At 39.7% G+C, this 27,331-nt stretch overlaps 1 pseudogene; it reads right to left on the bottom strand.

Moving 5' to 3' along the window:
* Positions 1-407: 407 nt before the first annotated feature.
* Positions 408-27,331, bottom strand: LOC127439701 (non-lysosomal glucosylceramidase-like; annotated as a pseudogene).

Below are 27,331 nucleotides of genomic sequence, written 5' to 3'. Positions count from 1 at the left end.
AGGAGCACTGAGCAAAACAAAAAAAAATAATAATAATAATAATAAAGTTAAATAAAGTAGTAATAAAGTAGTAATGGACTTTTAGTGTCTCAGGGGGACCCCTCATGTATAATATATTACATATTTAACGCCTTAGGACATAATGAAAGGCCTTTTTAATGCATAAAAAAGGTTCAATGTCACTGCAATGAATGCCTATCAATGCAGATGTGTGGATAAGAACTTGAAGCTTGTCCTATTGGACTGATTTCCATAGAATGCCTTCCTGGTGAACTATAAGACTTTCATACACTTTTGTTATTAACAATTTTTATTGATTCCATTCACAAAATAAATAAACATAACATAAAATACGGAATCAAATTATATACATTAAGCCCCTCCCTCCGAATATTCCCCGACACAGACAAGCACTACAGTGGTCATAAATAATTAGAACATAATAAATAAATAAATATACAAAAAGTATACTTTAAAAAAACAATAAGAATGCACATACACATTTAAAACTACAAATCCCTCTCCACTACCCCTCCCCGAGAACCCTCCGAAAGAGCCAAATATCTACCTCACTTTCTGTTAAACAAATTCCATTTTCCCAGCCTTCTATAATTACCTCCTCCAATACCGCCACCCCACCCATCTCTCTGCACCACTCCTGAAATGAGGGTGCTCCAGCCGACTTCCATCCCCTGAGAATGATCCGTCTGCCAATCATAACTCCGGCTAGGACCAAACTTTTTATATGTCTGTCCCCTATATTTATGACCGCCCTATCGCCTAAGATACAGAGTCTGGGGCAAAACGAAATCCGAGTGCCCAATATGTCACACATAAAACTCTGAACCTTCAACCAAAATTCCTGGATCTAAACACACCTCCAAAAAACATGGGTTGTGTCTTCATCTTCTGATTGGCATCACCAGCAGGTGGGTGTGTCTTTAAGACCAAGCCTTTACAATTTAGAGGGGGTCCAATAGAATCAATGCTAAATCTTGAATTGCACAAGGCGCACTCTTGCATCTCTAGATGCAGACTTGATGTTTTTTAGAATCCTAGCCCATTCTCCCTCCTCCAATACCAAGTTTAAATCTTTCTCCCATAACCATAAAGTTAAAGCTCCATCCCCCAGACTCTGAATTAGCAGGGAGTAATACACTGATGCCTCATGACCTTTTCCAAAAGCAGTAATCACCACTCCCGGAGTATCTGCCGCTTTAGGGGGGTGTATGCTACTCCCAAAAATAGTACAGAGCAGGTGGTGCAGCTGTAAATACCTAAAAAACTCAGATCTGGGAATCCCAAAATGATGAACCAAATTTTCAAAGGATCTCAACACTCCACTCTCATATATGTCACAGAGTGTATTAACCTCTCTCACAATCCACTCTGTCCAACAGAAAGGGAACTTATTAATACATAATTTTGGGTACAGCCATATGCTTGAGGCAACATTTAAATAAATGTCTGAATAAAACACTCTGGACACTTTTGTCCATACCGAGTGCAAATGCGAGATAGCGGGGTGTAACTTAACTTCTCCGGTTAGTTTGATAGAAAGGCTTTGCAATGGCGAAATAGGGGCAAAAACTTTGCACATGTACAAGTTTTTAATCACTTCACAGTTCAAATTGCAATCACAATATTTCTTTAAATAATTGCAATATGATTTTTTGTCCAAATTGCCCTAGTTCAGACTGCCAGCACAAATCCGATTTCTGCGCATATCCGATTAGAATCCAATCATACTTAGCAAGTCTGAACGGCAAAAAAATCACATGAAATAAGATTTTTACAAATCCGTTTCAAGCTACAGTACATTCATGTGTGGTTTGAATTCCTATTCAAATCACATTTCAGGAAAATCTCAAGTGGCTTTTTGCCGTGTCACTTTTTATACATCATATTTATAGACACATTATACGTCACACATTGCTGCAGGAAACATGCTGGCAGTGATGGCGGAAATAAGCAGAGTGGTGGCGGAGTGTAGGGGTTGCTGAGAATATTAATAATGGAATCTTCCCATGCGTGTAATATCTCCTTAACACCAGAATAACCTAAAATGTTCATATGACATTTCACATGAAATGTCTGGTGTTCATCATCATAGCTCAAATTCAGACAAAAGAGTACATACGCTTGGCTAAACACTAAACCTAAATTTAAGATTTCAGGTTCAGTCCTCATGTTTAGTGATTTTTTTCCTCTCCTTTTAGATGCATGTCATCAAGGTTTATTATAATATGCCAGAGAAAAACAATGGATCTCACGTCAGTCACATAATAGATATGAAAGAAGGGTTAGGTTAGGGTTTAGTGTCAGTTCATAAACATTCATTCCCATTTGTTCATTTATATATCTATTATACTTTTGTAGAAGAATTTACAGTACTGACTTGTCAAAGCCTCAGACTGATGCTATATCACACATGCAAGAGTGACAAAAAAAATTGGGAACCAGCATTTCTTTCTCCAAGTAATTTTAAAGCACTCTATAGAGCATTTCCACACAAAAAATATATATACAGTGAAATGATAAAGAATCATGCTCTAACTACTGATTCCCAAAAATATAGAAATTGTCAATGACCCAGCGCCTTAAATTATAATGAAAACAGCATGTCAGTGCACTGCGACTGAGCCTGTAAAACCAAGTTTACACTTCCAGTTGTAAAGCTTATGCACATTTTTCAGTGGAAAGATGTCAGTTTTACAAAACATTTGAATATTAATTAAGGTACATTTCTGTGTGTAGCAACAGTGCATGTGTGAACTAGACATTTAATCCATAAAGAAGTCCTTTTACAGTCTTCTAAAAGTTTCTAAAAGGATTAAGAGAGGTCACTTAATTATGGAGGTTCCACATGCTTTAAACAGTACAAGTTCCCTTCAGCAGATTTCTAAGACTCCAACTTAGTGGTTTTGGTGTGGTTTGGTCGATTGTTCAGTGCAAGCTGCATTGCCCAGATGCTCAGAGGCCTCATATAAGCTAAAGAGCAGTAGACGCCTTTCTCACAATATGCTTCAGGAGTCTGGAAGGCCATTCCCAAATGCTCCCAAACAGTGCGATAACAGCCTTCCGCAGTTTGCAGTCCCTCTTCCACCATGCCCTGTGGAAAAAGACATGGACAGAGATGAATTAAGAAATATCAGAATGACACACATTATGACAATTGATGCTTGTAAAGAGAATTCATTAAATGTTTCTAGAATTCTCATTATATTAGTAACCTGTGGAATGCGTGACAATATACAGTATGTTTGTCTTACCTCATTTATCATTGTAGCTGCCAATCCATACACCACGTCCACCCACACCTCATCTGATTGGACACTGGAACAATCAGGCACACCCTCTGGCCTCATTCCATTGACTGCACCCATCTGCCCACCTGCAAAGCTTATAACATTGAGGTCAAACACTGACTTCAATGCACTACGGATTTTCTCCTCGGGAAAGGCCTGCACAGAGAAATAGATTTTGAAAATAATGACAAAGTTAGTTAACTCGCCAGGAACTCTTCCAGAAAAGTGTCTACCTTCTGGAGTGCGACTAAAGAGGTTCTTGCGAGTTCTTGTGCTAAAAAAGCTAGATGCAGTGCTTGAAAACAGAACGCAGGTGTCTCGAGATGCAATTTTAAAAGTTGAAGATCTTTTTAACTTGACATCTAAAAAACACATCCATTTCTGCAAAAAAGGCTGAAAAAAAAACAAAAAACAGTGAGACGTGGTGCAATGGCCAAAGATGTCTGTTTAGGGCATGTCTGCATGCGCAGATGGACATAAATATGCATTTGCATATATAAAACGAAACTGAAAAAGTACAAATAAGGCATGTCTGTGGAGAATTCAAATAAGATTGTGAAGCCTTACTGACCTGGAAATCATGATCCCCAAGCCCAGATGATCTCAGGAACCACTGGCCTGCACACTGGTCTGACATTACACTGTTCAACAGGTTCCGTCCACTGCTGTCATAGTTGTAGTACTTACCTAATAGAGAAGGATAATGGCATTTTATTGTATTAAAAAAAAAGGGACCACACTTGTCATATTCTTTTCTCAGATGAGACTTCAGTGTGGGAAAAGATCTAATGCAAGACTTGACCTTTCCACATCTCTAAAAATGCTACAGATCGATTATTTGAGCATGTACATGGTTTTTAAAACAAAATGAGAAAAGGATGACTGATTAAAGTACCATATGATTAACTCTGACTTACACTCACCATTTCACAGGAGTTTGCCAAAGGCTGCACTTCCTCTGTCCAAAATATCCCTGTAGTGTTGATAAACAGACTCGCAATTCAGCAAACGTGCCATTTTACACATCATGCACACTGACACCAGCCACAGACCTCCACAGTATGCACTGGAACATGCACAGACACAAAGGTTACTTGTGTATGTTGTTGCCTAGAAAACTAGACCTACATCATGTCTGTAATAATACAGGAATTGTCTGTAATGTGTTTATGAATATGTATTTTGAGATCAAAGCATTATTGTTTATTCAGCAAAAGGTTCTGACATAAACATTTTCAAAATAGGCGAGCTATGAACATATTCTCATGATTCCAAAATAATTTACTGTTCTTATATTTTTCATTTTCTGAGCACTGACCTAGGTCCTGTCACTGTCCAGCCATCATAAGTCTGGTCTGCGTAGCCAGAATTTTCAATCAGCCCATCTCCATCCTTATCATACTTCAACTCCATTTCCATGACTGTCTGAATACACCAATCAGAATATCACAAATGTGAGTGATCAGAACCAGTCCACAGTTTCACATTCAGAGGATATAATACTCTACACAACTTACCTGGCATACCGGCCACATGTCCTTCAAATACTGCTCATCCTGAGTCAGGTAATAGTCTCTGTACACTTGCAGCACAAACTTCAAGTTCAGATCCTTCCAGTCGGCTGTATCGTGGATCAAGTATGCATTGACGCGAACCCATGGCTCATCATCTTGAAATCAAAGATTAGGTTTTATTGATATATATATATATATATATTTTATCCCCTTTTCTCCCCAATTTGGAATCCCTAATTCCCACTACTTAGTAGGTCCTCGTGGAGGCACGGTTACTTACCTCAATACAAATCTCAGTTGCCTACACCTCTGAGACAGTCAATCCGCGCATCTTATCATGTGGCTCGTTGTGCATGACACCGTGGAGACTCCGCATGTGGAGGCTCATGCTACTCTCCGCGGTCCACGCACAACTTACCACGCACCACATTGAGAGCGAGAACCACTAATCGTGACCACGAGGAGGTAACCCCATGTGACTCTTCCCTCCCTAGGAACCGGGCCAATTTGGTTGCTTAGGAGACCTGGCTGGAGTCACTCAGCACACCCTGGATTTGAACTCACGACTCCAGGGGTGGTAGTCAGCGTCAATACTCGCTGAGCTATCCAGGCCCCCGGTTTTATTGAGATATTAACAAAATTAGGTGAACTGTTCGGAAGACATTTGTGTTTCAATATCAATTGTAGACCAGTCAAAAAGCAGTTCAAAGTTTCATGTACATAATAGTATTTATTGGGTCATAGAAGGCAAGCTATATTCAAGCTCAGACACACACAAAAAAAGTGTTTGTGGATGTGGTTCATAAAAATTTTAATTGTCATCATCAGCTACTCTTTCCATACAATGAAAGTAGAATGTGACTCTCAGTCTCTCTCTATCATAAGTACCATAAAGGACAATATATATATATATATATATATACACACACACACACAGAGTTGTGCTCAAAATTTTGCATACCCTTGGAGAATTGTAATATATGTACCATTTTTAAAGAAAACATGAGTGAGCAGGCAAATCACATTTCTTTTATTTCTTATGAGATTCATATTCAGCTGTAGGTTATAACAGAATGGCACAATCATAAAAATAAAAAAACACGGCAACAAAGAAAAATGAAATGACCCCTGTTCATAAGTCTGCATACCTTTAGTTCTTAATACTGTGTATTGCCCCCTTTAGCATCAATGACAGCGTGCAGTCTTTTGTAATAGTTGTCTATGAGGCCCCAAAGTGGTATAGCTGCCCATTCGTCTTGGCAAAATGCATCCAGGTCATGCAAAGTCTTTGGTCGTCTTGCATGAGCCACACGTATGAGATCTCCCCAGAGTGGCTTGATGATATTAAGGTCAGGAGACTGTGATGGCCACTCCAGAACCTTCAACTTTTTCTGCTGTAACCACTGGAGGGTCAACTTGGCCTTGTGCTTAGGGTCATTGTCGTGCTGGAAAGTCCAAGAACATCCCATGTGCAGCTTTTGTGCAGAAGAATGCAAATTGTCTGCCAGTATTTTCTGATAACATGCTGCATTCATCTTGCCATCAATTTTCACAAGATTCCCTGTGCCTTTAGAGCTCACACACCCCCAAAACATCAATGAGCCACCACCATGCTTCACAGTGGGGATGGTATTCTTTTCACTATAGGCCTTGTTGACCCCTCTCCAAACATAGCGCTTATGGTTGTGACAATAAAGCTCTATTATGGTCTCGTCACTCCAAATTACAGTGTGCCAGAAGCTGTGAGGCGTGTCAAGGTGTTGTCGGGCATATTGTAACCAGGCTTTTTTGTGGCATTGGCGCAGTAAAGGCTTCTTTCTGGCAACTCGACCATGCAGCTCATTTTGTTCATGTATCGTCGTATTGTGCTCCTTGAAACAACCACACCGTCTTTTTCCAGAGCAGCCTGTATTTCTCCTGAGGTTACCTGTGGGTTTTTCTTTGTATCCCGAACAATTCTTCTGGCAGTTGTGGCTGAAATCTTTCTTGGTCTACCTGACCTTGGCTTGATATCAAGAGATCCCCGAATTTTCCACTTCTTAATAAGTAATTGAACAGCACTGACTGGCATTTTCAAGGCTTTGGATATCTTTTTATATCCTTTTCCATCTTTATAAAGTTCCATTACCTTGTTACGCAGGTCTTTTGACAGTTCTTATCTGCTCCCCATGGCTCAGTATCTAGTCTGCTCAGTGCATCCACGTGAGAGCTAACAAACTCATTGACTATTTATACACAGACACTAATTGCAATTTAAAAAGCCACAAGTGTGGGAAATTAACCTTTAATTGCCATTTAAACCTGTGTGTCTGTAACAAGGCCAAACATTCAAGGGTATGTAAACTTTTGATCAGGGCCATTTGTGTGATTTCTGTTATCATTATGATTTAAAAAGGAGCCACACAGCTATGTGATAATAAATGGCTTCGTATGATCACTATCCTTAAATAAAGGACTTAAAGACCCTTAAATTTTTTTGCATGATCAGTCATATTTTCAAAATCAATGCCAAAATTTTTACAATTTCTGCCAGGGTATACAAACTTTTGAGCACAACTGTATATATATATATATATATATATATGAAAGGAATAATTGAAGACGGACCATTGAATTATTGAAAAATAATGCACACCTGAGTTGGTAATGCGGCCACGACATGCAGCGGAGTGTGTAGTATTTTTCAATAATTCAACAGGTCGGAGTCAATTATTCCGCTTATACCACGGTTACCAAACCTTAAGACAACGTTCAGGGTTTTATCTCAAGACATTTTCTAGGTTTCATCCCTAAAATGCTCTTGTGAGTGGAACTATTTCTTCTGCCTCGGATTCAGTATCTTGCTTCGATACAGTGTGAGCTTTCGTTGCTAGTTCGAAAACATCACTTTAGAACTAGCAATGGAGGATAGCGAATCTTGCGCAGATTTACTGGAGCACTTACTGGAATGACAAGGTAGTGCGTGTGAGCATGGTGTGTGCGTTTGTGTGTGAGTCCGTGTTTGAGTGATCGAAAGAGAGAAATCGCTTCTGGGATTACCTCTTTTGTTGCAGCTCTCCTCAGAAGTAACATAATTTCAAAATCGCCAAGATGTAAGTTTAAGCACTTTTCAGCAGAAGCAAGTGTCGCCATTTTTGTTTATAGCTTTTCCGTTGTAAACCTTAACAACTGTTTTCAACCCCACTGAGGTGCAGGTGAGCGCTGACATGACAACTCTGTTTATCGCTCACGAGTAAGTGTGTGCATAATGCGTATAATGTATGTGTGTCCACATGTGTGGGAGTGTGTGTGTGGGAGGGGGAGCACGAGGGTGCTTTCCACAGATATTTCAGACAATATAGAAACTTTTGTATTGATTAAGTCGCAGGGGTTCATTGACGACTCTTTGTGTGTGTGTGTGTTGGTGTGCGTGTGTGTGTCTGTGCATGTGTGAGCGTATGTATGTGTGTCAATGTCAGTGTGTGTGAGTGTTGGTGTGGGTGAGAGGATTGCGAAAGAGAAAGAGAGAGGGAGCGCGAGGGCGCTTTTCAACCGAAATTGAAATAAATGTAGGATATTATAGACAATTTGTCATTCTTATCCGATGTACTGTACTTAGCCAGTGTCTTTGTCTTAATTTGTTATTTTGTTGTGGTAGCCTGTAGGGCTCTTTGAAATAACTGAAATAAGTTGGCGAAGTGATATGGAACTGTTATGTGGTCAAGACCTGAAACTAATTCACAGCCGTGCGTTTTCTGGAAAACCTTCAACAGACCCGTGGTATAAAAATATATAAATATACACTGGCGGCCAAGAGTTTGGAATAATGTACAGATTTTGCTGTTTCAGATGGAAATTGGTACTTTAATTCACCAGAGTGGCATTCAACTGATCACAAAGTATAGTCAGGACATTACTGATGTTAAAAAACAGCACCATCACTATTTGAAAAAAGTCATTGTTGATCAAATCTAGACAGGCCCCATTTCCAGCAGCCATCACTCCAACACCTTATCCTTGTGTAATCATGCTAATTTGCTAATTTGGTACTAGAAAAATCACTTGCCATTATATCAAACACAGCTGAAAGCTATTTGGTTCGTTAAATGAAGCTTAATATTGTCTTTGTGTTTGTTTTTGAGTTGCCACAGTATGCAATAGACTGGCATGTCTTAAGGTCAATATTAGATAAAAAATGGCAAAAAAGAAACAGCTTTCTCTAGAAACTTGTCAGTCAAACATTGTTTTGAGGAATGAAGGCTATGCAATGCTTGAAATTGTCAAAAAACTGAAGATTTCATACAAAGGTGTACACTACAATCTTCAAAGACAAAGGACAACTGGCTCTAACAAGGACAGAAAGAGATGTGGAAGGCCAGATGTACAACTAAACAAGAGGATAAGTCCGTCAGAGTCTCTAGTTTGAGAAATAGATGCCTCACATGTCCTCAGCTGACAGCTTCATTGAATTCTACACGCTCAACACCAGTTTCATGTACAACAGTAAAGAGAAGACTCAGGGGTGCAGGCCTTATGGGAAGAATTGCAAAGAAAAAGTGACTTTTGAAACAGAAAAACAAAAAGAAAATGTTAAAGTGGGCAAAGAAACACAGACATTGGACAACAGATAATTGGAAAAGAGTGTTATGGATCTTAACCCCATTGAGCTTTTGTGGGATCAGCTAGATTGTAAGGTGTGCGAGAAGTGCCTGACAAGACAGCACATCTATAACATGTGCTACAGGAAGCGTGGGGTGAAATGTCACCTGAATATCTGGACAAACTGACAGCTAGAATGCCAAGGATCTGCAAAGCTGTCATTGCTGCACGTGGAGGATTTTTTTATGAGAACTCTTTGAAGTAGTTTTATTTTTTCAAATTGTAATAGTATTTTTCACAATATTAATGTCCTGACTATACATTGTGATCAGTTGAATGCCACTTTCGTGATTAAAAGTACCAATTTCTTTCCATAAGAGCAAAATCTGAACATTACTCCAAACTTTTGGCAGCCAGTGTGTATATGTATATATATATATATATATATATATATATATATATGTAGGCCCCCATCGTGCCACTAAAACAGCGCCAACCCGCATCTCAGAATAGCATTCTGAGATTATATTCTTCTCACCACAATTGTACAGAGCGGTTATCTGAGTTACCGTAGACTTTGTCAGTTCAAACCAGTCTGGCCATTCTCTGTTGACCTCTCTCATCAACAAGGCATTTCTGTCCACAGAACTGCCGCTCACTGGATGTTTTTTGTTTTTGGCACCATTCTGAGTAAATTATAGAGACTGTTGTGTGTGAAAATCCCAGGAGATTAGCAGTTACAGAAATACTCAAACCAGCCCGTCTGGCACCAACCATCATGCTATGGTCCAAATCACAGAGATCACATTTTATCCCCATTCTGATGGTTGATGTGAACAATAACTGAAGCTCCTTACTTGTATCTGCATGATTTTATGCACTGCACTGCTGCCACATGATTGGCTGATTAGATAATCACATGGATGATTGTTGGTGCCAGATGGGCTGGTTTGTGTATTTCTGTAACTGCTGATCTCCTGGGATTTTTACACACAACAGTCTCTATAATTTACTCAGAATGGTGCCAAAAACAAAAAACATTCAGTGACCAGCAGTTCTGTGGTCAGAAACGCCTTGTTGATGAGAGAGGTCAACAGAGAATGGCCAGACTGGTTCAAACTGACAAAGTCTACAGTAACTTAGATAACCGCTCTGTACAATTGTGGTGAGAAGAATACCAGGTGGTTTTAATGTTGTGGCTGATCGGTGTATATATATATATATATATATATATATATATATATATATATATATATATATATATATATATACACACACACACTATATTGCCAAAAGTATTCGCTCACCCATCCAAATAATTGAATTCAGGTGTTCCAATCACTTCCATTGCCACAGGTGTATAAAATGAAGCACCTAGGCATGCAGACTGCTTCTACAAACATTTGTGAAAGAATGGGCCGCTCTCAGGAGCTCAGTGAATTCCAGCGTGGTACTGTGATAGGATGCCACCTGTGCAACAAGTCCAGTCGTGAAATTTCCTCGCTACTAAATATTCCACAGTCAACTGTCAGTAGTATTGTAACAAAGTGGAAGCAATTGGGAATGACAGCAACTCAGCCACGAAGTGGTAGGTCACGTAAAATGACAGAGCGGGGTCAGCGGATGCTGAGGCGCATAGTGCGCAGAGGTCGCCAACTTTCTGCAGAGTCAATCGCTACAGACCTCCAAAGTTCATGTGGCCTTCAGATTAGCTCAAGAACAGTGCGTAGAGAGCTTCATGGAATGGGTTTCCATGGCCGAGCAGCTGCATCCAAGCCATACATCACCAAGTGCAATGCAAAGCGTCGGATGCAGTGGTGTAAAGCACGCCGCCACTGGACTCTAGAGCAGTGGAGACGCTTTCTCTGGAGTGACGAATCACGCTTCTCCATCTGGCAATCTGATGGACGAGTCTGGGTTTGGCGGTTGCCAGGAGAACGGTACTTGTCTGACTGCATTGTGCCAACTGTGAAATTTGGTGGAGGGGGATTATGGTGTGGGGTTGTTTTTCAGGAGCTGGGCTTGGCCCCTTAGTTCCAGTGAAAGGAACTCTGAATGCTTCAGCATACCAAGAGATTTTGGACAATTCCATGCTCCCAACTTTGTGGGAACAGTTTGGGGATGGCCCCTTCCTGCTCCAACATGACTGCGCACCAGTGCATAAAGCAAGGTCCATAAAGACATGGATGAGCGAGTTTGGTGTGGAAGAACTTGACTGGCCTGCACAGAGTCCTGACCTCAACCTGATAGAGCACCTTTGGGATGAATTAGAGCGAAGACTGCGAGCCAGGCCTTCTCGTCCAACATCAGTGTCTGACTTCACAAATGCGCTTCTGGAAGAATGGTCAAAAGTTCCCATAAACACACTCCTAAACCTTGTGGAAAGCCTTCCCAGAAGAGTTGAAGCTGTTATAGCTGCAAAGGGTGGGCCGATGTCATATTAAACCCTATGGATTAAGAATGGGATGTCACTTAAGTTCATATGCATCTAAAGGCAGATGAGTGAATATTTTTGGCAATATAGTGTATATACACACACTGTATATATTTGGGTGAGCTATCTCTTTAACTGTCACTTACTGAAAAAAAAAAAAATGACTTTATGCAATCCTAATATGCACAACTTACCAGGGTCTCCAATGTCGTGAGGTACAACACCTCGGGTTTTGACTGGTGAGCATCTGCCATTCATTAGATTTAACCTCTCTGTAGGGTCATTCTGAACAACACTACCAGCTGAATAAAACAGACCAAAAAAAGAGTAGACATGGCTGGGTTATAAAAACAGATAAAACAAGTCAGAGCAAGAGAGTATTAATGTATTTAAATTAATTTTAAAAACTAAAAGATTGCATCCCTCCATTTAAAGATTATTTTAAATGGTTATCTGCAAAATGGAAGTTTAGCTAACCAATATCATACTGCAGACTCAGAGCCAGCTTGGGCCAGATCATGATGAGAGCGAATGGAGCATAGAAGTGCACATCATACGTGTTGTACATCCTGTACTCCTGACCTGGGATCAGACAGTGAGAGAGAGACACAGAAGAGATGTAGCACCAATACACCACATTAGTGAATAACACAATGGGTTGAGGGGAAAAGCATTGAGGTACTGGCTAAATAATTCCTACTGTATTAAATGGAACTATCACCAGAAGTAAATATCATTTTTATGGCTTAAAAGTTGAACGCAGTGTATTGTAATTCATACAATACACCCAAACTGCCTATAATAAACATGTTTTACGCAAAATCTGTGTTAATTTAATATTAATTTATCGCTGAATAGTACAACCCATTCTCTTACCCTCCAGGTCAGCAAATCGTCCATATTCCTTAACAACTTGGGGCTGAGCTGGAAGCCCCTCATCCTCAGGATGGAGTCCACCACTGATATCACTGTCCTCTGGAAGCTCCATCCACACAGTTCCACCATCCACAACAAAGTAGAGCTCATTAAACAGAGCAGACTTATACCAACCCGGAAGAGAACTGGAAAAACCACAGGGTGTATATAGCCTATTTGTTGAAATATAAGCTATTATCATCTAGTGACTGTACTCTTAAAGGGATAGTTCACCCAAAAAGGAAAGTTCTTTCATCATTTACTCACCTTCATGCCATCCTGTGTGTATGGCTTTCTTTCTTCTGCTGAACACAAATGAAGATTTTTAGAAGAATATCTCAACTCTGTAGGTCCTTACAATGCAAATGGTACCCAAAACTTTGAAGCTCCAAAAGCACAGAAAAATCAGCATAAAAGTAATCCATAAAACTCAAGTGGTTTAATCCATGTCTTCTGAAGCAATCCCAATCCTCAAGCGGTTTTGGGTGAGAACAGACCAAAATGTAACTCGTTTTTCACTATAAATCTTGTCATCAGCAGACTCTATGGCGATCATGATTTCAATCTTGATTACACTTCCTATAGCACCACCTAGCGCTCTGTGCATGCGTCAAGCACTGGGAAGTGTAATCGAGCTTGAAATCGTGATCATGCCAAGAGACTGCAATGGCAAGATGTACAATGAAAAATTAAACTGATTGAATCGTTTCAGAAGACATTAATTAAACTAGTGGAGTCATATAGGATTACTTTTATGCTGTCTCCAGGGGCGTAGATTTCAAAGGGGATAATCAAAATAATAAAAACAAGCAAGTACAATCCCCCCCCCCCACAATATTTATACCATGATCAATGGAAACATGTAAATTCTTCACACTGTAACCCCCCCCCCAATGTTCAAGCCAAATCTACACCCTTGACTGTCTTTATGACACCCTTGATTAAATATTAAATATTCTTCTAAATATCTTTGTTTGTGTTCTGCTGAAGAAAGATAGTCATACACATCTGGGATGGCATGAGGGTGAGTAAATGAGAGAATTTTAATTTTTGGGTGAACTATCCCTTTAAAAATGTAGCTAGCATTAATGAAACAGTATGATTAATGACAAAATGGCAAATACGAGCTGGTCCACTGTGGTGATGTGGGCGTTGCTGAGCGACGGACTGGACTTCTCCCGGCCTCTCTCTCCACAGACGTTGCTCGGCCACGCCCACATCACCACATCCATATAAAAATATCAATCTATGACTCCTGTGTTTATGTTAATAAGTAATCAGTTTACAAGAAGAATAATTGTATGCACACACATTGTGTTCTAGAGTCACACAGCTCAGCCTCAGGCAGCTTTAAGTGAGACAACATGCCTGACATTTTCATGTGGAAAAACATTTCTGTGTACCTGTCCTGTAGAACAGGCCTCTGCCACTCATCAATACTCTCTTCCCATTTACTGGTGTGTCAGTGCGTAGTGAGACAAAGAGGGGGCCGCATCTCCTTTGCTGCCATAGTAACGTGTGTATCTCCTGAAACAAACACCATATCCTACTATTATTTCATAGGGTGACTAAGATAAACATAAGGATAACTGAATCCCCAGCACAACACATATCATAGCTATTTATATATGAAGCTGTAAAGAGTTACTATAAAAAGCACAAAATGTGACCCTTTACAATTTTCCTGATGTATGCTGAGAATGCTTTATGACTGATGATTAATCTTTTCCCATCATGGAACTGATAAATAAGACTTCTTTATATGTATTAGTCACACCGTTTACTTTAAAAAGCAGCAGTATTCAAAAAAGCAGGTTTGTGTTGATTGTCTATACTTGTGTTGTGGTTACAAATTCTTTCACTTAATAAAACCAGAATGCCAGTGATATAATTTATATAAGCACAAAAATGAGTCTGAAGATAATAAACATTTACCAAGACTAAAGAAATAAAGTCAAAGATTTGGAGATAACTACTCTTTCTTTATCATAATTCTCCACATTTCAGAATAAAGTTATACAATTTATGAAATAACACAAACAGAAGTATGAAAATGATGCAGTCACCAAAAAAGTTAAACAAATAAAACTCTTATTATTTTTTTTTTTTAACATATTATTCAAAACAGACACTATTTGCCTGGATTACAGCTCTGCACACTCTGGAGATTCTCTCACTCAAACCTTCATGAGTTAGGGGCCGTTCACACCGAACACATTTTTAGGTCTGTCCACACTGTTTTTCAGTTGTTTTTCTATGTACACATGCTAGATGGATGGCATTCTGTTCTATTCATCATACTGTATCTTGCTAGTTTTAGCACAAGAAAGCGTTCTGAACGCCCCCTTAGAAACCTACTTTTTAAGCAGTATTCAAGGAGTTCCCATGTATCCTGGGAACAGTGGCATACCACGGATCTTGGGGGCCACCCCAGACCCAGACAGGTGGAGATGACATTATTTTTTTATTTTTTTTATATTTCAGCTCTGTTGGTCCATTCAGTGCAAGTGAATGACCAGAACTTTTAAGCTCCAAAAAGCACATAAAGGCAAAATAAAAGTAATCCATACGACTCCAGTGCTTAAATCCATATCTTCAGATGTGATATGATAGGTATGGGGGAAAAGCAGATCAATATTTAAGTCATTTTTACTAAAAATTCTCCTCCCTGCCAGGTAAGTGGTGATATGCACTAAAAATGCGAATCACCAAAAACAGAAGAATAAGAACTCTTAGCAGAGAAGAGCACTTAGGAGGTTTGGTGAAAGAGGACATTTAAAGCAAAAAAGTCCTTAAATATTGATCTGTTTCTCACCCACACCTATCATATTACTTTTGAAGACATGGATTAAACCACTGGAGTTGTATGGATTGCTTTTATGCGGACTTTATGTGCGTTTTGGAGCTTCAAAGTTCTGGTCACCATTCACTTGCATTGAATGTACCTACAGAGCTGAAATATTCTTCTAAACATCTTTATCTGTGTTCAGTAGAAGAAAGTCATACACATCTGGGATGGCATGAGGGTGAGTAAATGATGAGAGAATTTTCATTTTTGGGTAAAATATCCAATTAACTACTGGTATGTTATGAATACAATAAGCTTTCAAATATCAACAACAGATTACTGTAGATGAGTTATCACTCATTTCTCCACGAAATATTCAAATCTGAGCAAATACATTTCAAGAATTATTATGCTCAATATTTTGGATCTGTAAATATGTCAATTTAAATGTGGGTCATTTTATTAGTTCTGTTATTGTCATGGTGTTTCTGCTAGTCTTTGGATTTACCATAAATTTGCCTCAGTGGTAAGGCCCGAAACATATCAATAAATGGAGCTTTCTTCTCAACCTGGGTCTTTTTGTACCACCATCTAAGATACCTGCTCAGACAAACATAAAACAAGGAGAAATTTATTAAACAATAGTTAATATCTCACTCCACTTTAATATATTTCATAACATCTTTAATGTCTTTCCCTTACACAAATACAGATATAAACTGCTACTGATGGATTCTGAAGATTGCACAACAGTTGAGGTACTTCTGGCATGTATCTATTTCCAGAAAATAATAATAATATTAATAATGTGGAAACTGGGAACCCAACTCAAAGGTAGGCTTTAATCAAACAAAACTCAAGAGTGGCTTTTAAGCTCCACACTATGTAATACAGTCTCTTTGGGTCAGGTAGCTCTCTCTCCCCCTCTCGTCACTAGCTTGGTCCCTTTGTACCGCTCTCCCCAAAGCTTACTGCAATTGGAAAGAGGTGTTAGTCATAATCAGGCTCAGGTGTATGCACCCTTACCGCTTTCCCTCTCTCTGGAGGAACACTCGACCACGCCCCCAACGCCACAAATACCAATATATATATCAGATCCTAACTGACCTGTGACAGGGAATGTTTTCTACTGAATATAACTGTATATATATATATATATATATATATATATATCACACACACACACACACACACACACACACACCTCACATACATACATACATATATTCAGATAAAGTCAGTAGAAAACATTCCCTGTCATAAGTCAGTTAGGATCACTACTTTATTTTTAGAATGTGAAATGTCAGAATAATAGTAGAGAGAATTATTTATTTCAGCTTTTATTTATTTCATCACATTCCCAGTGGGTCAGAAGTTTACATACACATACACTGTTAATATTTGGTAGCACTGCCTTTAAATTGTTTAACTTGGGTCAAACAATCCACAAGCTTCACAATAAGTTGTTGGAATTTTGGCCCATTCCTCCAGATAGAACTGGTGTAACTGAGTCAGGTTTGTAGGCCTCCTTGCTCGCACACGCTTTTTCAGTTCTGCCCACAAAGTTTCTATAGGATTGAGGTCAGGGCTTTGTGATGGCCACTCCAATACCTTAACGTTGTTTGCCACAACTTTGGGGGTATGCTTTGGGCCATTGTCCATTTGGAAGACCCATTTGCGACTGAGCTTTAACTTCGTGGCTGATGTCTTGAGATGTTGCTTCAATATATCCACAGGATTTTCCTTCCTCATGATGCCATCTATTTTGTGAAGTGCACCAGTCCCTCCTGCAGCAAAGCATCCCCACAACATGATGCTGCCACCCCAATGCTTCACAGTTGGGATGGTGTTCTTCGGCTTGCAAGCCTCACCCTTTTTCCTCCAAACATAACGATGGTCATTATTGCTAAACAGTTACATTTTTGTTTCATTAGACCAGAGGACATTTCTCCAGAAAGTAAGATCTTGGTCCCCATGTGCACTTGCAAACTGTAGTCTGGCTTTTTTATGGCGGTTTTGGAGCTATGGCGTCTTCCTTGCTGTCAAGCCTTTCAGGTTATGTCGATATAGGACTCATTTTACTGTGGATATAGATACTTGTCTACCTGTTTCCTCCAGCATCTTCACAAGGTCCTTTGCTGTTGTTCTGGGATTGATTTGCACTTTTCACACCAAACTACGTTCATCTCTAGGAGACAGAATGTGTCTCCTTTCTGGGCAGTATGATGGCTGCGTGGTTCCATGGTGTTTATACTTGCGTACTGTTGTTTGTACAGATGAACGTGGTACCTTCAGGTATTTGGAAATTGCTCCCAACCAAAGAGGTCCACAATTTTTTTCTGAGGTCTTGGCTGATTTCTTTTGATTTTCCCATGATGTCAAGCAAAGAGGCACTGAGTTTGAAGATAGGCCTTAAAATACATCCACAGGTACACCTCCAATTCAGTACACCTCCTATCAGAAGCTAATTGGCTAATTGCCTAAAGGCTTGACATCATTTTCTGGAATTTTCCAAGCTGCTTAAGGGCACAGTTAACTTAGTGTACGTACACTTCTGACCCACTGGAATTGTGATATAGTCAATTAAAAGTGAAACAATCTGTCTGTAAACAATTGTTAGACAAATTACTTGTGTCATGCCCAAAACAGATGTCCTAAAAGACTTACCAAAACTATTTTTTGCTAATATTAAATCTGTGGAGTGGTTAAAAATTAGTTTAATGACTTCAACCTAAGTGTATGTAAACTTCTGACTTCAACTGTATATATATATATATATATATATATATATATATATATATATATATATGTATATGCACTACCAGTCAAAAGTTTTGAAACACTTACTCATTCTTTATTATAATTTTTTTTCACATTTTAGAATAATAGTAAAGTCATCAAAACTATGGAATAACATAAATGGAACTACAAAACTGTGTTATATTTTAGCATCTTCAAAGTAGTCACCCTTTGCCTAGAATTTGCAGACATGTACTCTTGACATTTTCTTGAGGTATCACCCTGGGATGCTTTTTAAACAGTATTGAAGGAGTTCCCATCTATGTTGGGCACTTATTGGCTGCTTTACTTTATTTATTTAAGTCATCAATTTCTCTGTTGACTTCTCTCTTCAACAAGGCATTTCTATCCGCAGAACTGCCCCTCACTGGATGTTTTTTTGTTTTTGGCACCATTCGGAGTAAATTCTAAAGACTGTTGTGTGTGAAAATCCCAGGAGATCAGCAGTTACAGAAATACTCAAACCAGCCCAGTTGGCACCAACAATCATGCCACGGTCCAAATCACTGAGAACACATTTTTTCCCCATTCTGATGGTTGATGTGAACATTAACTGAAGCTCCTGACCCATATCTGCATGATTTTATGCACTGCACTGCTGCCACACGATTGGCTGATTAGATAATCGCATGGATGATTGTTGGTGCCAAACGTGCTGGTTTGAGTATTTCTGTAACTGCTGATCTTCTGGGATTTTTACAAGGAACAGTCTTTAGAATTTACTAAGAATGGGGCCAAAAACAAAAAACATTCAGTGACCAGCAGTTCTGTGGATGGAAATGCCTTGTTGATGAAAGAGGTCAAAAGAGAATGGCCAGACTGGTTCAAACTGACAAAGTCTATGGTAACTCAGATGACCACTCTGTACAGTTGTGATGAGAAGAATATCATCTCAGAATGCTATTCTGAGATGCAGGTTGGCGCTGTATTGGCGGCACGATGGGGACCTACACAATATTAGGCAGGTGGTTTTAATGTTGTTGCTGATCAGTGTATACTGATATATATATATATATATATATATATATATATATATATATATATATATATATATATATATATATATGTTAGGGGTGTAACGGTACACAGATGTCACAGTTCGATACGTACCTCGGTTTTCGGATCATGGTTCCATACGAATTCGGTACAACAGGAAAAAGCAACAAATCCCAAATGTTAGGTTTCTTTTCATTTATTTTGAACAGACAGCACTGCAAATTACAGTTTGTTCCACCTACCGTCATTTATTCCCCCCTGAGGTAGTTGGTACAGTACAGCCTCCTTTAGTGTATTTTTATTTTTTTGATTTTTCCCCTTTTTCACCCAATTTGGAATGCCCAATTCCCAGTGTGCTTTTAAGTCCTCGTGGTCACGTAGTGATTCCCCTCAATCCGGGTGGCGGAGGATGAATCCCAGTTGCCTCCGCGTCTGAGACCATCAACCCGTGGATCTTATCTCGTGGCTTGTTGAGCGTGTTGCCACGGAGACATAGCGCGTGTGGAGGCTTCACGCCATCCACCGCGGCATCCGCGCTCAACTCACCATGCGCCCTACCGAGAACGAACACAGTTGAAAGCTATTTGGTTCATTAAAAGAAGCTTAACATTGTCTTTGTGTTTGTTTTTGAGTTGCCACAGTATGCAACAGACTGGCATGTCTTAAGGCCAATATTAGGTCAAAAATGGCAAAAAAGAAACAGCTTTCTCTAGAAACTCGTCAGTCAAACATTGTTTTGAGGAATGAAGGCTATACAATGCTTGAAATTGCCAAAAACAGAAGATTTCATAAAAAGGTGTACACTACAGTCTTCAAAGACAAAGGACAGCTGGCTCTAACAAGGACAGAAAGAGATGTGGAAGGCCAGACGTACAACTAAACAAGAGGATAAGTACATCAGAGTCTCAGAGAAATAGACACCTCACATGTCCTCAGCTGACAGCTTCATTGAATTCTACCCACTCAACACCAGTTTCATGTACAACAGTAAAGAGGAGACTCAGGGGTGCAGGCCTTATGGGAAGAATTGCAAAGAAAAGCCACTTTTGAAACAGAAAAACAAAAAGAAAAGGTTAGAGTGGGCAAAGAAACAGACATTGGACAACAAATAATTGGAAAAGAGTGTTATGGATCTTAAACCCATTGAGCTTTTGTGGGATCAGCTAGACTGTAAGGTGCGTTAGAAGTGCCCGACAAAACAGCCTTGGCAAGTGCTACAGGAAGTGTGGGGTGAAATGTCACCTGAGTATCTGGACAAACTGACAGCTAGAATGCCAAGGATCTGCAAAGCTGTCATTGCTGCATGTGGAGGATTTTTTGATGAGAACTCTTTGAAGTAATTTAAGAAGTTCTGAAAAAAATTTTTTTCAAATTGTAATAGTAATTTTTCACGTTATTAATGTCCTGACTAAACATTGTGATCAATTGAATGCCACTTTGGTGAATAAAAGTACCAATTTCTTTCCATAAGAGCAAAATCTGTACATTATTCCAACCTTTTGGCCACCAGCGTGCGTATATATATATATATATATATATATATATATATATATATATATATCTCCTTATGTTAGATGATATGCATTCATTCAGTGAATAGCAACTATGGAAGACAAAAGCAGTTCAAAAGTCTATTTGGTACATGTGAAATCATGTAAAACATTATTCATCTATATATTCAATAATGCACAAAGAAAAACTACATTTCACCAAATGTGAAATCTACCTATGACCATGCCAATTTTTGAGTCAATAATTAACTTGTGGTGGACCAACAACTGACTGACGACCTGAATGTGTTCTACTGTAGATTTGAAAGGCCCAATCTCACACCCAACACCCACTCTGACCTTCACTTCACACAAACACCAACACCTCCAGCAACCCCCCTCCACCCCCTCCTGCTACTCAACCTGCACTCAAGATCTGTGAAGATGATGTGAGCCACGTCTTTCGACTACAAAGGATAAGGAAAGCACAGGGCCCAGATGGCATTTCACCTGGATGTCTTAGATCCTGTGCTAACCACCTGGGCCCCATCTTCACACAGATCTTCAATAGATCACTGGAGCAGTGTGAAGTCCCATGCTGCTTCAAACGTTCCACTATCATCCCCATCCCAAAGAAACCAAAAATCACAGGACTTAATGACTACAGACCTGTCACCCTGACGTCTGTGGTCATGAAATCATTTGAGAGACTGGTGTTGGCCCACCTGAAGAACATCACTGGACCCTTTCTAGATCCCTTTCAATTTGCTTATCGAGCAAACAGGTCTGTGGATGATGCACTCAACATGGGATTGCATCATATCCTGCAACATCTGGACAGACCAGGGACATATGCAAGAATCCTTTTGGTGGACTTCAGTTCGGCTTTCAACACCATCATCCCAGCTATACTCCAGAATAAATTACACCAACTCTCTGTTCCCATGTCTAACTGTCAGTGGATTACCAGCTTTCTGACGGACAGGCAGCAGCTTGTGAGACAGGGGAAACTCACTTCCAGCACCTGTACAATCAGCACTGGTGCCCCCCAGGGATGTGTGCTCTCCCCACTACTCTTCTCCCTCTACACCAATGACTGCATCGCCAAGGACCCCTCTGTCAAGCTCCTGAAGTTTGCAGATGACACCACTGTCATCGGCCTCATCCGAGATAACGATGAGTCTGCATACAGAAGGGAGGTTGAACAGCTGGCTGTCTGGTGCAGTCAAAACAACCTTGAGCTGAACATGCTCAGAACGGTGGAGATGATTGTGGACTTTAGGAGGAACACTCCAATACTGAGCCCCCTCACCATTCTAAACAGCACTGTGGCAGCAGTGGAGTCATTCAGGTTCCTGGGCACTACCATCTCACAGGACCTGAAGTGGGAGACACACATTGACTCCATTGTGAAAAAGGCCCAGCAGAGGTTGTACTTCCTTCGCCAGCTGAGAAAATTCAACCTGCCACAGGAGCTGCTGATACAGTTCTACTCAGCAGTCATTGAGTCTGTCCTCTGCACTGCAATAACTGTCTGGTTTGGTTCATATATGAAATCAGATATCAGAAGACTACAAAGGACAGTTCGGACTGCTGAGAGGATTATTGGTTGCCCTCTGCACCCCTTCAAGAACTATACACTTCCAGAGTGAGGAAAAAGGCTGGAAAAATCACTCTGGAACCCACTCACCCTGCCCACTACCTTTTTGAACTGTTGCCTTCTGACCGACGCTTCAGAGCACTGAGCACCAGAACCGTCAGGCACAGGAACAGTTTTTTCCCTCAGGCTATCCATCTCATGAACAGTTAAATTGCCCCATTGAGCAATAACTATGTGCAATACACAGTTTAGTCTTTCTTATATTTATCCAACACATCCAACATCCTCTGCCATTTCATTCCTCTGGCAAAAAAATTTGCACTGTACATAACAGATTTGTATTTACACTGTACATAACAGATTGTATTAGATTTGCACTACCCATGTGTATGTGTGTATGTATGTATGTGTGTCTGTACGTACGTGTATAATTATTTTTTATTTTTTATTATTATCTATGTCTTGCTGCTGTTTTTGTATTGTTTTTGTATGGTTGTACACTGGAAGCTCCTGTCACCAAGACAAATTCCTTGTATGTGTAAGCATACTTGGCAATAAAGCTCATTCTGATTCTGATTCTGAACTTGGATTACCCAACCTAAGCAAACAGTTACCATGCAGCCATAGTCTGAGCTGGTAGAGAAATTAATATCTTAAAATAATTAAACAAGGGGAGTCACGTGAGGCCATGCGAGGATCGGACATGTGAACGGCGAGCTCTGCGCACTTTGCTAGTTTTAATACCTTTTTATGACATAAACCGGTGAGATTTGAAACACTCTGTTCCATAACTGTTCTAGGAGGGCATTATGTCAAAGACTTCAAAATCCTTGGTCTCTGGAGACATTAAAAGACACTTACGTGCTCAGGTTGACACCCCTGAGAAAGCCACGGACCACAGAGTCGATTTGGTCGGAGAATTGCGGGAAATGCAGCAAGAGATGTTGAACATGTTGGCAATGCTGACGAAGGTCATTGCTGACTTGGAGGATCTTGCTGTGATATGTCGATCGATCACTGCCATGGAGGCGAAATTTACTGATGTGGTCACAAGAGTGGGGGATGTCGAGAAACGGATCAATTATCTGGAGTCATCGGAGGGGGAATTATCTGCTAATCTGCTAGCAACCAAGGTGGATTTGGAGCATGTCTTGGAGAAGTTGGAGGACATGGAAAACCGTAGCCGGCAGAATAACGTCCGAATCGTGGGAGTCCCGGAGGAAATGGAGGGATGGGATATGGTTGAATTCCTGGACGGGCTCTTTCCGAGTCTGCTCGACATAGTAGGCCATAAACTGGAAATCCAACGAGCTCACAGGGTTTTATGGATGAATCTACATGCTCTTTTTGCTTATTCCGCCTATTGGCTGATAGGAGGTTAGAGTGAACCATTTGATGTTTCTTATGTGGCCCCCGAGTGAGCTCGTCTTGCCGTACATACACTTGGTTGTCCGAGGAAGCTGAGCACCTTCTTTGTTTCATTTTGTGCTGGTTCCGCCTAGCGGCTGGAGTTTGTTTTGTGGATAACACTCCTTCGGGACAGTTATGGGTGAATCTGCTTGTTCTTTGTGTTTATGCATCCTATTGGCTGGAGTGTGTTTTGTGGAGTATTTTTTATAGGACATTGGAAGGATTATGTCATCTGCTGCATTTATGAAACAGCCGGCTCACTGAACATTCGTTTGCCTGTCCGAGGAAACTGAACGGCTTTATTTAAAAAAAACAACATTTGTGTTGGTTCCGATGGAGGCTGGAGTTTGTTTTGTGGAGGAACACACCTTCGAGACAGTTCTGTGAATGAATCTACACGTTCTTTGTGTTTATTCTGCATACTGGCTGGAGTGTGTTTTAAAGAGTATTTTCTGTTATGTAATTCTGTCTCACAAAATTTGTATAGATGCACCAGACTTGAGCAATCCGATGGCAAAGTTGTCATGGGCGTTCTCGTAGGCGTACATGGACTTTTTAAGTTTGGAGGGATGGACGCCAGTTGGCGCTGTCGTGCACGGGGTTAATGCGCATGTTTTTCTTTTTTCTGTTTGTTTGGTTCTGGGGGAAGTGCGGGGTTTGATTGTTGCACAAATGGGGAATGTGGTCTTTATAATCTTGTTTTTGACACACAATCTATGTTTTCTAATATGTCAAAATGTCACATGTTAATATGAGTGGATTATCTCTCTTCACATGGAATGTGAATGGGTTGGGACACCCCATAAAATAAGGAATGTTATTTCTTTTCTTAAACATAAGAAATATGATATAGTGTTTCTTCAAGAAATGCACCTTTCTCCACAGGAAGCTGAAAAATTTGGGAAGATGTGGGATGGACATGTTTTCTTTAGTGCTGGCTCAAGTAAGAGCAGGGGAGTCATTATATTGATAAGTAAACATCTACAATTCAAATGTCTTAAACAGATTAAAGATAAATTAGGAAGAGTCATTATTGTTTTAGCAGAAATTCAGGGACAAATGTTGATTTTGGCTAATATTTATGCACCTAACATTGATGAACAGGGCTTTTTTATAGATCATGAAGGGATGTTGCAAGCCGCTGGCACCCCTCATGATATAATATTTGGAGGAGACTTTAATCTATTGATGTACTCAGTCCTTGATCATAGTGAAGCAAAAGTGTGTAAGCCCCCTAGAGCAACACTGATGCGTCACAGAATGTGTAAAAATCTTGGTCTTACAGATATTTGGAGACTTTTGAACCCATATGGTAGGGACTATAACAATTTTTTTATCAGTCCTTAAGATTTATTCTAGAATAGATTTTTTTTCCATATCTAAGTCCCTCATTTCAACTGTTGTTGATTGTTCAATTGGAAACATCTTAGTCTCAGATCACACCCTGGTGAGTTTAGAGGTGTTGCCACATATGAGAAAAAGAAATCATATAGTTGGTGCTTTATGTATGCCTTTTGCAAAATCCTGATTTTCAACATATGCTTAAAGGCTGAAATCAATGTTTATATGGAGACCAACTGGTCCTCAGTATCCTCTGTGGGCATGGCTTGGGAGGCACTTAAGGCGGTTCTTAGGGGTCGGATCATACAGTATGCCTCATTCATCAAAAAATCCAAAGCACGAGAACTCATGGAGTTAGAAGGGAATATTAAACGTGCCGAGGCAGAGCTGAAGCGCCGAATGTCGTCTGATGGCCTCAGAGAATTGACCCGACTGAAATACAGATATAATACTAATTTGTTGCGGAAGGTGGAGTTTTGGCTATTCAGGGCAAGACGGTCAAAAGCAGGGAAGCTTTTGGCTAGATATATAAAGCAGAGAGAGGCTTTTTCTACCATTTCTCAGTGAAAACTGCTAGTGGTGAAATATTTACCACGACCATTGATATTAATAATGCTTTTAAAGAACTCTATCTTGATCTTTATAGTTCCACATCTTCATCTACTGATGAGGATATTAGAAACATTGTGGAACCATCAGATCTCCCTAAACTGACGACTGAGAAAAAAATTCCCTTGATTCTAAGATAACCTTGGAGGAGCTTGATGAGGTAATTAAGGCTTTACCTACAGGCAAGGCTCCGGGGCCAGATGGTTTTGCCGCTGAATTTTTTAGATCTTATGCTACAGAACTGGCTCCACTTTTGTTAGAAGTTTATAAGGAATCATTAAAGAATGGAAAGCTTCCGCCAACCATGACACAAGCCCGGATCAGTCTGATTCTTAAAAAGGACAAAGATCCAAACGAGTGTAAAAGTTACCATCCAATTTCCCTGATCCAGTTAGACGTTAAAATATTGTCAAAAATTTTGGCTAACCGATTAAGTAAAGTTATGAGGGAGGGGCTTAATTTATATAATTTGATTCCATATTTTCTGTTAGGTTTATTTAATTTGTGAATGGAATCAATAAAAATTGTTAATAACAAAAAATAATTAAACAAGTTTTTTCATTTAAAAAAATAATAAAAGAAAAGCTTTTACATTTAAAATAAAACTTGAATAAGATACGTTTAAAAAGGTGAGCCTTTTTGTCCATAAATAGAACAACAGTATCACAAAGTTATATCTACAGGCAAACAGCTATCAAGCTGTTTATTGCAGTCTAATGCATGACAAAAGGCAGGAATTAATTACAGTTCATCAGTTACTGTGTACTATTCTAACAAGTCAGACAAATGTGCTCTGAACCCTGTAGTGGGAAAATTAGCCGCACCTGCTACTTGCTTGCTAGTAAAAAAAACAAAAAAACAAACCAAAAACATTTGCTTAGGCTTCCAGTTGGAAAGATGTAAAAAAAAGCTTTTTTATCAAGCTGTTATCTGTAACCATAAACCACTTCTTGGTTCCTTATAAGGCTGGCTTCTGTGAACCAGGTGGAAAGGTGTGTCTTACTGTGGTCAAAACAACCTTTTTCTATATAAAAAAAGTTGAAAAGACATAACTACAGTGGAAAGGTTCATGGAGATTTCAAGAATGGCATTTTTAATGTACCTATTAAACAAATCAGCCTTTAAGAGTGACCAATTTTGACCTTTACAGGTATGAGGAGCTACTGAGAAATTATTTTAGCAGATGCCATAGTGAGTAAACAGTGTTTCCCAATCTGCCAACTGTGGCCTGCTATAGGCTGAATGTTGATTAGTGACATAAAACAATGTCTGACCTTCATTAAACCATTATACACAGGACTGACATAAAGAATGAATTACTCTGGGGCCTTTCTATTGATGTGCATTGTTTAACCTACCTGAGGCCAAGACCAACATGCTCGAACATGTTGGAAAGTGAAACATCTTTGGCTTGAAAAGGTTTCCTTTTCTCTTTGAACTCGTGTGCCAGACATATCCGCCAACCATCCTTGGGGACACCAAATCCTATTTCTGTAGACACATACCGGCTCATAAGCTCGGCCAGAAATGTGGAGTCATTTAAATCCAT

The sequence above is a fragment of the Myxocyprinus asiaticus genome, chromosome 1 (genome assembly GCF_019703515.2).
Source record: "Myxocyprinus asiaticus isolate MX2 ecotype Aquarium Trade chromosome 1, UBuf_Myxa_2, whole genome shotgun sequence".
Lineage (NCBI taxonomy): Eukaryota > Metazoa > Chordata > Actinopteri > Cypriniformes > Catostomidae > Myxocyprinus > Myxocyprinus asiaticus.
This window is presented reverse-complemented; position numbering and strand designations above follow the sequence as displayed.